The 15152-nt window shown below is 39.5% G+C and overlaps 2 long non-coding RNA genes and 1 pseudogene across 4 annotated transcripts; all 3 read left to right on the top strand.

Annotated features, from left to right (window-relative positions):
• The window catches only part of LOC131225025 (alpha carbonic anhydrase 7-like), a 127579-nt pseudogene that overhangs the window by 27128 nt on the left and 85299 nt on the right, over window positions 1-15152 (top strand).
• Window positions 3971-4531, top strand: LOC131226242 (uncharacterized). Its single transcript, XR_009161697.1, has 2 exons — window positions 3971-4088; window positions 4174-4531. It is a non-coding gene; the product is annotated as an uncharacterized LOC131226242 (long non-coding RNA).
• On the top strand, window positions 4801-9206 carry LOC131226241 (uncharacterized). 3 transcript variants are annotated; one of them, XR_009161695.1, is made up of 5 exons: window positions 4801-5010; window positions 7546-7610; window positions 7701-7792; window positions 7903-7964; window positions 9085-9206. It is a non-coding gene; the product is annotated as an uncharacterized LOC131226241 (long non-coding RNA). The 3 variants fall into 3 exon arrangements; XR_009161696.1 differs by lacking the exon at window positions 4801-5010 and adding an exon at window positions 6977-7480; XR_009161694.1 differs by lacking the exon at window positions 4801-5010 and having other exon boundaries at window positions 6980-7610.

Here is a 15152-nt window from a genome sequence, read left to right as displayed (position 1 = left end):
TGAAAAGTCAGATGTGCAAGTGAGAAACATTCGGCCTGGTGAGTTATTTGGAAGCTTGGAACCTCCGGTCTTGAGCCTTCCACAAACTCACCTGGGCAAAACTGTGAATGCTTGCAGGTGAATGTTATTGCAGATCATCGTGTTATATATGGTGTTGATTTGGCTTCATTCTTGCAAACTCTAGTGAAGATCATTGAGGATCCAAAAGATCTGACTTTCTAGTCTCTACTTCAAGGTCGTTGAAGTCTTCTTGAATCATTTGTTGAGATTATATCTTCCAACAGAAAAGAAAAAAAAAAACTGCAATTCAAGAAACTAGGGGCATATGGGTGATGCATGGTTCTATAGCTAATATGTTTGGGGCGGCTGTTTGAAGGTCGGGGAAGATAAATATGTGATCCACTTGAGTAGTAAGCTGGAATCAGAGACGTACACGGTGGGACTCACCTGATGTACGACTTAGATCTTGCACCCATGGGCTACTTTGGTACAAATGATGGTATCTGCTCTCCATTTCTTTAACAATGGATCTATCTGATTTTTTAGATCTCATTCTATCATGATTTAGAGAAAATGATAAACAGAGTGGATTTTACACTTTCATCATAGTTGGCCTATAATAATTCATATATTTTTGTGTTTTCTCTTCATTCATATCTTCGTGATATTATGAACCTGTTGGATGTCAAATAAACATTACTATGGGCCTAAGGAAGGTATCAACTATGGAAATCATTATTCCACACTGTTTCGTGTGGCATGGTTCACTTGAGTTTTGGATTTACTGAAAATTTGGGATCAATTCACATTGTTCATCCATTTTTCGGGATATAAATCTCAGGTGGACCACACCATGATGTATGTGTTTAATCCATGCCGTCCCCATGAGGTCAAGTTATGTGGGCCCCGCCATGACGTGTGTCAAACATCAACACCATGCATTTGATTGGTTCCCTTTAAATTATGGGATATCCCAAAAATCAGCCATATACGGAACTCCGGTGGGCCATACCATCTAAAATCATGTGAAGACATGCCTAAAACATATAAAAGCACTTAGTGGGGCCCAATTGAAATTTGGATGCATTTGAAACTTGGTATGACCCCTCATCCAAGTGGCATACACATAATGGATGGGCTGGATTTGTGGACCACATCTCTGTGGGCCCAGAAAATAATTATGAATGTTTTAATGGAGAGTAACCCCTCTCAACTTTTGTATGTGGTGTGGCCCACAAAAGTCATAGATTGGTTTGATTTTTAATCCCTGGGCCCATCATGTGATGATGCATCTGACTGATGGGTTAGATGTTTGACACGCATCATGGTGGGGCCCACAGAGTCCTACCAAAAAAAACCCCAAACTTTGGGCGCGCTCTCAAAAAGAGGCCCGCCCAAAAGAACCCCAAATATCTGAATCTCTCTCTCTCTCTCTCGCGCGCGCGCGCGCTCCGTTCCCTAACCCTATCTCTCTCCCGATCTTGCTCCAGCTCTCTCATCTTCCTCCCTCTCTCTATTCGTTCCCCAATCTCTCTCTCTCTCTCTCTCTCTCAATCTCTGTTCCCCAATCTCGTGCTCCATCTCTCGCCGTTTCTTGCTCCATCTCCCTCTCCCTGTGTCGTGCTCCCTCTCCCTCTATCAGATTCATCACCTCAGAAAACCTCAGAGGACCCTTCATCATCTCGATTGGAGTTCCATCATTGACTTGTCTCGGTGCATCTGGGACTACTGGTTTCCCTCTTTGTTGCTAGATTGAGAGGCGCCATTGCAAGCACTTTCAGAAAAAAAAGATATATGCTTCGTTCTAACATTTACTACTACCATTTGATTCAGCTATTTTTTATCGATTCATTTAATGCTATTGTAGTTGTTATTGTATTTTATCTTAAACATGTCATAGCTTTCACCGCAATTGTAGTGATTATGATTACTTGAATCATGGGTATATGATTTTTACGGGTGCCAGACTATTAGATCCAGCTATGTGCATGTATCTTTTTGATGATTACTTTGCTTCCACTAGTTTGTATGAGTCATATAATTTCTCTTCTTGGTAATTACTTTTCTCTTGCTCATTATTCCTAAATTAGTTTGTTGTTGAATTGTTCGTAAGTTGCTTGACAAACGGCACTGATAGCATTTAGAGTTTTCCAGCTACTTTCCTCGAAACATCTCTCCTTTTTAATTTTCAAATATTTTTTAGCACACCCAGATTCATTTTCTCCTTCCTTTCTAGATAGAGATTGATGCTATTGATGTAGTACATTTTCCTTCTTTTGGTTAAAAGACATTAACCTTAAGCAGTGGCCTCTACATTAACAGAATGCTTTCTGTTCCAACTGTCCGTCGATATCCAGAATGAATTTTTGGGTGAATGCTTTCTTTCAAGCCTTATATTGCATTCGTGAAAATTTGTATGTAACTTGGACATGGACATGTGTGTCCGTGTTGGATACAGACACCAGGTGCTGGACATTGGAACCTTGGAAAACCTGATATGCTGGCACACCTACAATGATATATAATGAAATTGAAAATATATTTCATAATATGAATAACGACAAAAAATCCTATAGACTTTAGTTTCATAATATGAATTCATGAAGCATTAGATATATGCGATCTAAAATATCATGCTCTATCCACATCATCTGGCAGTTTTTTATGAAATCCAGTTCTCTCAGTTCAGGCAGATGATGTTGGCAGATGGATATTTTGACTATGGGCATTTGAGTTATGAATTAGAGTTGTAGAAGAAAATATTGCTTTATTTGTATAAACAAGTGGATGTGTATATGATAAAGTTGTTGCAACAAACTTGAAGAATACAACAGTCTTCAATAACAACTTTTGAAAACCCTTATCATCTTTGATGCACCTGTCTGATTTGCTGCACCTCTCCATTCAATTTTCTTCTTGTCAGTGTTTCTCTTGATGGTGACTCTGTTTCTTACTATAACTCACTAGTCTAATCAAATTCCACCTCCCTTTTCTTCTTCGTGGCCACTTCCTTTACAGCTGTTGTGGATGAGAATATCCTGCAACTAGCTTTCTGTTGGGCCCACCCTCCTGTTTGTATGGCATCTAACCTGCCAATCCACATCGCCTCACCATGATAACAGGACCCCAAAAATCTATTCAATTTGAAAAAATAAAAAAAAACCATGCATGGAGCTCATGTCTTTTTCTAGGTTGGAATTACATATAAACATCTAAAAAAACATGTGTTTTGACATGTGTGTAACCTTGTAGCAGCACCAGCAGCACACCCCACACTTGTGTACAAATTTCTCATCCATGTAATATCCTAGTCACTCATTTTTTCAGACTGATTTTATTCAAACGGCCATTTTGAAGTTTGAATGCTTGGCATTGATATTTGAAAAATCCAATGTCCATACCTGAAAAAAAAATAATAATCATGTTAGTTATATTCTTTTACTAAACAAAGAGAACAATGATTATAATTTTATCAAGTCTTTATATCAAAATGTGGACGATTGAAAATTGGTTTTGGTGGGCCGTTTATGTCACCAATAGAAATGGGCCATATCACCCTTATCCGGTGACGTGGATGATACAACCGTATTGTTCATGGACAAAATCATATGGATTGGGCAATGGTTTTGCCACAATGGAACACTTGTGGAGGATGTGAGCTTTGTATTAGCTTGGATCTTAATACCATATTTTACAAAAACTGCACAGGAAATACCACAATGATACCTAGTTCTAGTGAAAAATTTCTCCTCTTCCAATGCAAAATCGTTATACACGAACATCCAGTCTAGGATTCTTCAACCATTTCCCCATTGCATTTGAAATCACTTTCTTATGGCCTGATGGTGTTTTGAGATGACAGCACTTTGCACACATGTGAATTCCCATTCTTAGTTTTAAATGAAAATTTTCACTCTACTCGTTTATTGCAAAACTGGTTTCAATAATTCCATAATGGTGTTTTATTTTACAGAAACATTGATGATGTGGACAAGACAATGGATGAGATCAACGAGTAGACTGAGAACATGAAACAGATTCAGGAAGCACTGTCTACTCCTATTGGCACAGCAGCTGATTTTGATGAAGTACGTTCATCCTCACATAAATCTTCATTTGTCCATTTACTTTTTCTAGCTGGAGATTCTGAATATAATCTTTTCACCATGTTAGAATGAACTGGAGGCAGAGCTCGAGGAATTGGAGGGAGCTGAGTTGGAGGAACATCTTACTGATTGCTTCCATCATGTGGAAATTTTGACATTGTTTTTTTCTCTTTCTGGGTTGTCTTCTAACAGGAAATGCCTTTTGGATGGAAACTTTTTATAAGTATACATCTCTGCCTGCTTCACTTTAAGGAATGTTTCTTATAGTTTAAATTTACAAATTTACATGGCATTAATATTTTTGGTGTTACATGATGTTTTCTAAGCATTATCTTTGATTGGGTTATCTTTGTGAATCATGTTTTTGTTTTCCCTAAGAAAGTTTGCATGACCAATAAATTGTGTTTTGAGGAGAATTGCATTTACCTAACCTTCTTATTCTGCATATTTTACTTTGAACTTCTGCAAGTTGGGAGGATGGATGATTGTCTTATATTTTTCTTCCCTTTGACCCTTCCATTGCTTTTATCTCCTTGCCTTCCACATTTTTGATCCATTAATAAACATGTTACATTTATTCTTCTATGCATGAGAAGAATTGCATTTGACATGTTTCGATATGGATTTGGGAACGGTGTGGGAAACCTATGTCTTAAGTGAAATTAGTATTCACTTAGTACTATGATGGCATACATGTTGGCCTATTAAACTGTCTTGTGATTATACGGACAGAAACTTATGTTCCAGCTGACATTATACAGGTTCATGCTCAATTACTTCTTTGTTTCTGTAAAAATGCATAATCTACTCTTTGTAGACTTGAATCATTTGGATTATTGTGCTTTAGGAGTGCGATGGAGATACACACAGGGTATTATCAAATATGTAGGCAATGGAGTAGCTGGTAATAATGCAAGATGAATACTACCTCAAATGGCATCCTTAGTGGCATATATATTTTGGGTTTTTGCAGGATGCTGAACAGGATTATGAAAGAGAAGCTTAACGAAAGAATAGCAAAACTCTCTGGTGGTGTTGCTGTCATTCAGGTACTCTTTCGGAGTCTTCTTTTAAAGCTGTCATTTTCATGTTTTAATAGAACTCTCTATGTTAAAGTGGAGATTTTTTTAAAGCTAGTGTTTTGTGAACATAGTGTAGCCGTTGGTTTAGTTTTCCATTCTATGTACACTCATTACTTACATGCTTATTAGCTTCCTAATATTCTCATTGCTTGTATTGTAAAAGCTTAATACAAGTGCCTGAGTGGATTTTGAAATTCAGGTTCTATTTTCACTAGATATGGCATGGATAAGGCACTGGTATATCATGGATGCAGCTTGTGTACTAAAGTAGCCCAAGGGTTGAAATAAAATTAGAAGCAAGAAGTACCATATTTGATGGTCAATTCCCCATCTCTCTAGGTGCTTCAGTCGATCTCCAATCAATCCCCACACCTGGAAGAATAAAAGGGGAACAGAAAATGGTGATTTCATATCTAGGATAAAATCTGATTTGCATTTGTAATTTGTCAACAATCTCACAAGTTCTCATTTTATTGGAACCTGAACCAAGTGGAAGTTCCTAACCATCCACTCTTTGGCATTTTTACAGATTATTGCTGTATTTTTTTTCCTTAACCGTTTACTCCAGGGACATTGATCGAAAGATCAGGAACCTCTCTATCAGAGGGCATCTTCCATCCACACTGAGATTCATTGGATTTATAGTGTGGATTATCACTTGCTCCATTTGGATGGAATGAGTGCATCATCACAGTTTTTGCATTTATGTATTTCTATTTTGTTGATGAATTACTTTACTATGAATAATTGCACAAGTGGTGGATTCTTGAAAACAGATTTAGAAAGTAAATCAGCAACCGCAACTTTCAGGACAAATAAAATTAGGGGCAAGTTTATGTGGGCCCCATGCTACTGTATATGATTTGATACTTTGGCAGGGTGTGATGGATGCTACACTGGCACTCAGAAATGGCACATCTGCCTAAAATTAAACTGCCTAGAGGGTATTAAAGGCAAAAAAGAAAAAGGAAAAAAAATAAATAAATCTGAATGTGGGTATGATTGTAGCTTCTGCGGTATCAATGCCAGTTATTGGGAAATGGGTGCTTGGGGTGTATGTTATAATAAGCACATTACGTACTTGGGGTGTTTGTTACAGCTTTATACAATTTTTTGGAAAGAATAGTGATATAAGAATGAGAAGCCAACATTTTTGGTTGTTCCTGAACTTCGCAATTGGGTATAACCGTACTTGGATTTTGGATATTCTTAGAAAGGTGGGATGGGATGCTTTTCTGCAATATTAATACCTTTCTGTTTTGGGTAGGATGAAACACTTTGGATATTATTTTGTGCAGAGAAGGTAGAGACACCATATCCCATATAATGTGATTCTGGTTTCTTACTCCATCTGAAATGCTTGGCGAGTTGATGGCTGTTCTTGTTGCCAAAATATATGAATAACCAGTGATTTGGAGTACATCAAAACATAGCCTCATTGTGGTTTGTGCATAATTAGCGGTGGCAGTTTCTTAAGGGGTCCTCATGGTACATGTTGACAAAGTCCATCTGTGCATCCTAGAGTATAGGATGTTTTTATGTTCTTCATGATTATACAGTTCTGTGCAATTTCTGAGACAGAAGAATTAGTTTTCTTCCATTGAAGATCCAGGTCAGTTCCCAACCTTAGGTGCTAAGTGAGATCAGCAAATGTGATCGAGCTTTTCTATCTTACTACCAACCGGCCTGATCTGGTTTTACGGATCCCCTTTCTTCCTAATGCTAAGAGAAACATTTTTAAGAAATGGGTTTGACTGAATTGTTCCATTTCAATCAGCAAATGTGATGTTGCCATGCATATCCATCATTGTTGTCATTAACAATCCACCTGCAATGTAAATTAAAATTAGTTCATCTCATTTTAGTTAAGAGTATTTATATTTCAGTGATCTTGGTTTATATAAATTATCCATGTCATTGATATAAGAATGTGAACCTTTCATCCATGATTCAAGTTTTTGCCAAGACAAGGTGTGGTTGTGAAAGGATCCAGGGAAATTGTTTTTCATGATTGGTTGAAAGGTCAATTGACATCTCGTCCCATTTTGCTTTGTTGGAAAGCACACATAGTAAAGGTGAAGTGCCTGTTTACTTGTTAGTAAACTTAATTGATGTAGTGTAATTGAAGATTTAACTTAGAACTGGATTCCTGCGAGAACTCTTTTCATGTTTCTAGTCTTGTTGAGTCCGGATCAAGACAGGATCTCCAGCAAGTTTTTTTAAAGAGTTAATCTCCAACGAGTTTTGAAGAGACGCAGCTCAAAATCTTGCCAAGTCGAGTTGAATGATAGGGTAATTAGGTTCTCATTGTCCTTTTCTAAAGTGTAAATCTTACTAATTGTATTCAATATGTGCAGAGAAAAGCAGTTGTATAGCACGTACTTGGGAACGAACCTGCTGATGTTTACAGAGAAAAGCAGTTGTATAGCACATGACTTTTCCTTTTTGTTTATAACCATCTTTTGAGATGGTTGGCTCAGTTGTTTTTTGTTGCATTGAATGGTTGGTTTAGACAACACATCGTGGTCCAAGATGAAGTCCTAGCCAATAGGTTGGGCCTTATTCCCATCAAAGCTGACCCAAGGCTGTTTGAATATGTTTCAGGTTGACAGTTCGTTGACTTTTTATTTTTATTTTGGCTTTCATTAATTTGAATTGGGCTTATTTGTACATTGATTTTTTAAATTTTTTTTTTTTTTTAATGTATGTATTAGGTACTTCTTCAAGGTCTTTCTTCAAGGGATTTGATTTGTGGAAGGAAGAAACTGTAATGAAGGTAAAAAATCAAAGATAATATGGTTTGCTAAATCTGTTTCAGGCATATGAATTACTAAAGAATAAGCGGAGAATTGTGAAATCTGAATGTTTGAACTTTTTAACTGTCAAAATGCAAAAGGTTGTCCCTCCTGAAAGACTTTTCAATGATTTAGATTATAGTAAATGATTTCCTTGGTCAAGGAAGGTTTCTGGATTATCTTTTGTTGTTTGACAGGAGCATGAATGTTGACCATGAACAAAGCCTTTTAACTAAGCTGAAGCAACAATGGGGCGGCCAACTTATGTTGTAGATGGAAGGAATGGTCTGTCATATACTAACTACTTGCCTGAGCTAGTTGCATGCGTGCGTGTGTTTTCTTCTTCTTTCTAAAAGGGATTTCTTGGTGGTGTTCTTTCATGTTTTTCTGGCAATGCAGGTTACTAATTTTCCATTAGCAAGGGAGAATCAACAGAATGTTTTGAAGCTCCATGCCCATTTCCATCTTTATATTGCTAACGGAATGTCCTTTACCTTCACTATGGTTTTATTTAGGATGATGGTTTTCATATCTTTTCTTTTCTTTTTCAAACTATTCAACAGTCTATGTTTGTAGCTTGCTCAGCTCCGAGATACATACATGTTGCATCATATTCTAATTAGACCAAGCTATTCAGGATGATGGTATTTTAATTAGACCAGGCTATTCAGGATGATGGTATTTTAATTAGACCAAGCTATTTGTGACAAGAGGGCTTGTGAAAAAGCTAATTGTTTTGCTAAATGTCAAATGTGCGTAGGTATGCTCGCGATTTTGTTCTGACATCTTTTGAGAAAAGCTATTGTATTTTATTACACCTTTCAAAATAAAGGCTCTTGCAGTTTGTTTTGCCAATGTGTATAGATGTATGCTAAGTGTAGTTGTGTGCTCTGTGGAAGTCAACCCAAGAAATGTGCTGATTGGCCCCATGTATACTACTGCCGTGTTGAATGGGAAGATGCCATTTCTTTCAATATTGCCACTTCTGACATACCTACTCATATTCTTTTTATCTTTTTTTTTGAGCAAATAATTTGGGGATTTTCCATATCTGTTTGGTTGTTGCTTGTTAGGTAACTTTTGCCTCACCTTTGTTTGCAGGTCAGCTTACCTAGATTTAACAGATGGTGATAGTTTCTCCATGGCCTTGGAACCTAACGGTTCAGAACTTGGGGACTACGCCTTGAGCCAAGAAGTGACAACCGTGAAGGTGGTGGCAGGAGCGGCGGTGGTAGAGATCGCAGAGATAGTGGTGGCCGATTTGGAGGCGGCCGAGGTGGTAGTGGTTTTGGCGGTGGTAGGGGACGTAGAAATAAAGTAAGCATGGGCTCAGCTGGTACAGGTAGCTCGTGAAGTCTCATTACTTGTTAGCCAGTGTCGGGAACAAATGAATTGTATGATCTGCCACTCGAGGATGTTATGTAATATCTCAGTTCCTACAAGTTGAGCCCATTAGCATGAATGAATGTGAATATGATAAAATATATTACATAATAGGTGTATATCAGGAAGAATATGATGAAATATATTGTAACAGGTGTATCTCAGGAATTTTTTATTGGAACATTGGAAAAGAAAACAGAAGAAGAATTTTCGTAGGTAAAAGAATGCATTTTTACCCACGAAACTTTTCGTAGGTAGAAGTCTCATGATCTTCTATATATATTTTTAGCTACGAAAATATTTGTAGGAAAAAGTTTTATAATACTTTTTACCAATGAAAAGATTCGTAGGTAAAATTGTTGTAATAATTTCTTCCTACGAAAGAAGTCGTTGGTAAAAGGTTTTACCGACGAAGACATTCGTCGGCAAAAGTCTTATCTTTGCCAACAAATGTTTTTTCATTGGTAAAAGTGTTTCCCCTCGGTCTTTTAGTAACGAAATTACCGACGAAACTTTTCGTCGGTAAACATTTTTGCCTACGATAAAAAGGCTTTTAGCGACGAAAAACATTCATAGGTAAAGGTCTTAATACAGTTTGTACCTACGAAACATGTCGTAGGTAAAAGTTTTAATAAAGTTTGTAGCTACGAAAATGCTCATAGGTAAAAGTCCTAACACCGTTTGTACCTATGAAAAAATTCGTAGGTGAAAGCTTTAACAAAGTTTTTAGCTACGAAAATGTTTGAAGGGAAAAGTTTTAGCAAAGTTTTTAGCTACGAAAGTGTTTGTAGGTAAAAGTTTTAACAAAGTTTTTACCTACGAAAACGTTCGTAGGTAAAAGTCTTAACACTTCGTAGGTAAAAGTCTTAACAAAGTTTTTAATTTCGTTGGTAAAAGTCTTACCATTGCCGATGATGACATTTTTTCGTCGGTAAAAGTCTTTAGCCACGGCTTTTTACCAACGAATTTATCGACGAAATATTTCGTAGGTAAAATTCTTTGCCTACGAAATAATATCATTTACCTACGAAATATTTCGTAGGTAAAAGTGAAATTTCTTGTAGTGACATTTATCCAGTCTTTACAGTTTAGACAAAGTCGGTGATGAGCCCTTCATTCTTGCAGAGCATGCTATACAAGTTTTCTATTCCAGAGATCCAAAAAATTCTGATTGGCATGTGGTCTTCGAGGTTCCAAAAAAGATTTTTATCGAAGAAGAGACGTGCGTTCTATCGGAACGATTAAAGGCTGTAAGTAATGTCAATACAGGATTTAATCTTACCTCATTAGCAATTGTTGATGAGTTGATATTCAATTAACCTGAAGACGTCAGTGTTTTAGTCGAGAAAACAAAGAAAAGAAAACGATCAAGGAGAATCTATTGAATTGTTTGTATTTTCTAAGCATGTAACAAAATGATATTTATTGGAGGTAATCTAATCAAGGTTTGATAATATAGTGAATTATTTGTACTTTTCTATGATCTAAATTATTTCTTAACCATTAGTGTTTTTTTTTTTCATTTTAGCGAAGAAATAGGCACATGGATTCACAACCAGAGGTATTGGGTGCACAGTTGCTTGGGAGTACAGATGCAAGCAACACCGAAGGTAATAACATACTTCTCCTTAATTAGATATGTAAATTTTATTTTCCTTATATTTTGGCACTAATCAATGATGTGTATATATAACTGTTATTTTTTTAATGTAATTGTGTCAGCTTTTGCTTCGTCTAGAAAGAGAGGCATTACTAGGGGGGTCTCTTTACTAGTGTAACCTGAAAGGAAAAAAGTCGTAAAGACGAATGAATTTGGGCAACTGAATGAGGACTGTTCCGATCACAGAGACTTTGCATTGCATGTCGGTGTCTTCACCCGTTCTCATATCCTGATCATATACCTGGACTTTTGCCAGGTGCCTTCTGAACACATTCATATGGTCATAGAAAGATTGTCACAGTTTTATGAGTTTGAGGGTCAATGTTGGAATGCAAGTCTTAATTCCTAGGAGGAGATCAAGAGCAATGCGGTCAGATTTTTCCACTCTCTCTTCTCAGCAGGGGCGGTCGATCAAGGTGATGACCTTCTGGGCGTCATTCCATCTATTGTCTCTGAAGAGGAAAATGCTTGGCTAATGAGCCCGCCGACGATCTAAGAACTTCACCGGGCTATTAAGGCGATTTCTAGGGACAGCGCTGCAGGCCAGACGGTTTTATTGGTGCCTTCTTTGCTAAGTGCTGGGAGATAGTTTGCCAGGACCTTTTTAGAGCGGCCACTGCCTTCATTCAGGGGGTCTCTCTTCCCAGGGCCTTCACGTCGTCTCTCATTGCTCTCATCCCCAAGAAGGAAGCACCCTTATCCTTCTCTGATTTTAGGCCCATTAGTCTCTGCAATGTGATTTACAAAATTTTTGCAAAGTTAGTGGCGGACCAGTTGAGCTCGCTTCTTCCTTCGTTGATATCGCCGGAGCAGGGAGCCTTCATCCAAGGGCGTTCTATAGTTGAAAACATTGCGGTTTCACAAGAGCTCCTTTGCGAGATGAAAAGAAAAGTTAGGGGCAGGAATATTGTTGTTAAGCTTGACATGGAGAAGGTGTATGACAGAGTGGATTGGCTCTTTCTCAAAAGAGTTTTGAAGCGGTTTGGCTTCTCGACCCCCTGGATAAATTTGGTGGAGCACTGCTGGAGCAATTCTTGGTGCTCGATGCTTGTGAATGGCAAGGTTGGAGGATATTTTAAATCTACCCATGGGCTCTGCTAGGGGGACCTGCTATCTCCTAGCCTCTTCATTTTAGCTTATGAGGTGATAAGTCAAGGTTTTAAGAAGATGGTGGTGGAGGGTCCCTGTTTGCCGTTCAAAGGGCGCCATGGCGATGTCTTGGTGACGCACCTCCTTTTTGTAGACGACACATTACTCTTCATGAATGGTGGCATTCGCTCCATCAGGGTGGTCAAGAATTTTCTGGACCGCTATCAACAGGTCTCAGGCCAAAAGGTAAATTTTTAGAAAAGTGTTTTTCTATGCTCAGAAAATATGGTGATCCCTAGGAGAGCGCCCATTCATAGGGAGCTGGGGGTGGAGGGTTCGGTGGAGGGTATCACCTACCTGGGGGTCCCAATCTCAGTGGGCAGGAGGAAGAGGGATGCTTTCCAGTGGCTGGTTAACAGGGTGGAATGGCGCATTTGCGGATGGAAGGCTAGATTTCTTTCCATGCCGGGCCGGGTAACTCTTGTAAACCATGTTCTAGCTAGCGTTCCAGTCCACACAATGGCAGCTACGCATGTCCCTCTGACTGTCTTACAGTCGTTGGAAAAACTTTTTGTTGATTTCATCTAGGGTTGGGCAGATGGCAGGAAAAAACTTCATTAGCGTAGCTGGCGTCAGGTTTGCTTGCCAAAGGCTGAAGGCGGGCTGGGGATCAGAAGGTTTAAGGATGTCATAGCCGCCCTACGCCTCAAGATGGCCTGGACCATCATGCATCGAGCAGATAAGAGTCTTTAGGGAACATTTGTGCAGGCCAGATACAACAACGACATCAGGAATCACATTCAACTAGCCCTCTCCTCTTCAGTGTCTCCGCTGTGGAATCGGATTAGAGCCTTTCTTCCCACCATTGTGGCTTCTACCCAGTGGCACATTGGGCAGGGTAGCTTAAATCTGTGGATACACAACTGGAGTGGGCTCGGCCCATTGTTGGACAGGGTGACGTCTGGGGTTCCTTCTTTTATTACTACTCTCAGGGTCCAGGACTTTCTGGGGAGCATGGGGCCGCTGGCCCCCTCAGTGGTTTTCTCTCTCCTCTCCCAGGATGACATTAATTCGAGTTTTCATGGGGGTTTTTGCCTCACTGGGGGCCAAGATACGTTGTTTTGGCCCTTTACGCTGTCTGGTCTATTCTCTATCTCGTCAGCCTGGGAGCTCAATCGTGTGCGCGGTTCTCGCCCCAGCTGGGGTAAGAAGATTTGGAACAAAAAAGTTCTCCTGAAGATCTCCATGCCGGTGTGGCATGTTCTCAAGAGAGTAGTGCCGACAGATGAGGCCATCATGTCCTGCGGGGTCCACATGGCGTCCCGTTGCAACTGCTACTGCGAGGAGCTAAATTGTTCGCCCTCCATGGAGATGAGTAAGCACGTCTTCCTTCAGAGTATCCGGGCGTCTGAAGTCTGGAACCATTTTGCTAGCATTTATGGTTTCAAGCTGTTCAACAATGCCTCCGTGATGGAATGGCTGTCTAGTTGGTGGGATTCTCGCCCCTCTCATGGAACTCCTGGACCCTTCCACTCACTGATCCCTTGTTTTTATCATTTGGGAGCTCTGGAAGGCGAGGAACGCTTCCAGGTTTGAGAACTCCATCTTAAGCACAGGAAGCATTATACATCGCATTGCTGATTGGGTGCACTGGATGATCAATAACTGGGATGTCCCCTCTGGCGTAGGAAGAAGTAACAGGGCTCTGCTCTCTATGGGGATTCATACCCAACCCCTTTTTTATGATTCTACCCAGGTGGTGTATTGGAGAAAGCCGCCTCCTAGAACGGTGAAGCTAAACGTTGATGGTTCATCTAGAGGTAACCTGGGGGTGGCCGGTGGAGGTGGAGTTTGTAGAGGAGCCAATGGTGAATTCCTCTTTGCGTTTTACGCTGGGTATGGAATTGCTTCTAACACTCGGGCTGAGCTTCGTGCCGTCTATGATGGTTTGATCCTCTGCTTGCAACAGGGGCTGCAGAATATTACGGTTGAATCTGACTCCCGTCTGGTCGTGCAGTTTCTTTCGGGATCCTCACAAGCTGGGTGGAAGTGGAGGTATTAGATCGAAAGAATTTAGAATCTTGCTAGGCAGTGCTAGGTTTCGTTCACTCATGTCTATAGAGAAGGTAATGGGCCGGCGGACGGTATGGTGAAGTTGGGAAGTACCAATCAGAGTACCTCGCTGATTTCCAACCTCCCTGACCTTCCCCAGGAGGTTAGGGGCCTCCTATTCCTAGATAGAGTGGGGCTGGGGTTGGTCAGGAAAAGAAGTTTTACGTAGCTCGCCCTGGCGCCTTGGTCTGTAGGAGTCTGCTGTTAGTTTGTGGCTTTCATATGATAGGTGTGGCCCACCCTTTTTGTTGGGCTTCGCCTAAAAATTTGTATGCCCCTACTTGTCAATGAAGTTTTTCTTTTTGTTTTTTTTTAAAAAGTCTTAATTACGTTACACAACGCATCAATGAAGTGTGGAGGAGATATAAGAAAATATTGACTGCAAAATATATTAAAAACAAGGATCCTATTGCTGTGAGAGATGGTCCTGCGCCCCCAGGTATCCTTATGGAGGATTGAAGGGTATTTGTGGATTAACATACCACCGAGGAATTCTAGAGGGCAAGCGCAAGGAATAAAGTCAATCGGGCCAAGCTAAAAGGACCTGCGTGTCTTGGGAGGCGTAGTATGGCTGTTACTCACCATAAGATGGTATGTATTTAAAAATAGATATTATAGTTTAAAATTGAATTTAAATTTGAATTATCATTCATCTAACTCTATTAATGATGTGTATTTGAATGATATGTAATGTGCCAAAGGTAATAGAGAGGAATCTTACCTCTAATGCTGAGATAGGTAGATGTGAAGTCTACTTAAAAGCTCATACAAGAAAGGACAAAGTTGTCCAGTATCCTAACCTTGCTGTAAGTGCATCCCTCGTACCACTAAGTAGTAGCCTTATGAAAAGCTTATGTATAACTTTGAATTATTTTACATTCATTTGTATTTTTTCATAGGAAAAACTAGATGAGCTCTATAGTAG

Source organism: Magnolia sinica, chromosome 14 (assembly GCF_029962835.1).
Source record: "Magnolia sinica isolate HGM2019 chromosome 14, MsV1, whole genome shotgun sequence".
NCBI lineage: Eukaryota > Viridiplantae > Streptophyta > Magnoliopsida > Magnoliales > Magnoliaceae > Magnolia > Magnolia sinica.
This window is presented reverse-complemented; position numbering and strand designations above follow the sequence as displayed.